Genomic DNA, 1,312 nt, shown 5'->3' on the forward strand with positions numbered 1-1,312 from the left:
GACTTGATTGGCATTTTCTTACATAGCACTCCTGCTACCTCCCTCCACTTCCCTAAGGCTGCTTTTATCCTATTCTCAACTTCAGCCTCACATCCTCACTCCTGACTTGACTTATAGCTGATCCTAAAAATTTCTATGATGAGAAGTACGCACATACTCAGATACAAATCTGAAGGTTACTTAATTAGGATTTTAGAATAGCTTTTGCTGCTACTTGAAAATATCAAGCTTGACCTCTCTTGCATGACGAGTCAAGTTCGGAAGACTTTATCGTCCACGTCAGACTAAAGATATTGAATTCCAAGTAAGGAACTAAAGTAGCGATAACTTTTTTCAAAGAGACACTTGGTGCTACTGCCATTTAAAGCTACCTGTCTCGACGAAGCATTCGGTAAAGGGAAGTCCTTTGAACCTGACCGTTTGAAGTTAATCCACTCTAATAAGTATTTGAAACTTTATTTTTTCATTAACCACGACCTTTACTGTCCAATGTGCACATATTAAGGGTATTTCGCAATTCATAGCCTGAAAATAATCGAATAAAAGACATAGCACCTTGTTTCACAAAGATAAACACTACTATAACATGTTCTTCATTGATATGAAACTGTTTCTTTGCAGAATTAAAACAGAAATGCAAATGCAACAGACCTTTGGGGAAAAAAGAATATCGATATAAGAAAATAAACAGAAAAAGTGAAATTTATAAGGTGCGGTTCTAAACCTTCTGACCCGATACAAATATACACAACTCTATTTCAATGACAGATATAACTGCCAAGTGTCTTTTCCAGCAGAGATCTTTATTTTACGAAAGTGTTACCTCTAGCTGTTAAATAGGTAGAGAATTTGAGAACAGAAAAGGAAAACAAAAGATGGAGTAAGTGAGTTGATGAACTTTATCCATTATAATGAATTAGCGGGGTATCTAGGCTACTTTTGGCCCTAGTATAGTGAACTACTGTCCCGGCAAGGCTATGAGGAATGATGCAGTACAGAGTCCATACGGCACTCTCCTATTGGATATTTGCCATAATGAAACACAGTCTATGTTTTCTTTATACATGTTTTAAACAAAATGTGGTGGCCTGGTGGTAGCGTCCTTGCCTGGTGATTGCCTGACTGGGGTTCGAGTCCTGCTCAAACTCGTTAGTTACTTTGGTCGCTGCTACCTCAGCATCCTTGTGAGCTAAGGATGATGGTTTTGGGGGAGCCCATGGGTCTATCTGCTGAGTCATCAGCAGCCATTGCCTGGCCCTCCTTGGTCCAAGCTTGGGTGGAGAGGGTGCTTGGGCGCTGATCATATGTAATA

This window comes from Palaemon carinicauda, chromosome 12 (genome assembly GCF_036898095.1).
Source record: "Palaemon carinicauda isolate YSFRI2023 chromosome 12, ASM3689809v2, whole genome shotgun sequence".
NCBI classification, from domain to species: domain Eukaryota; kingdom Metazoa; phylum Arthropoda; class Malacostraca; order Decapoda; family Palaemonidae; genus Palaemon; species Palaemon carinicauda.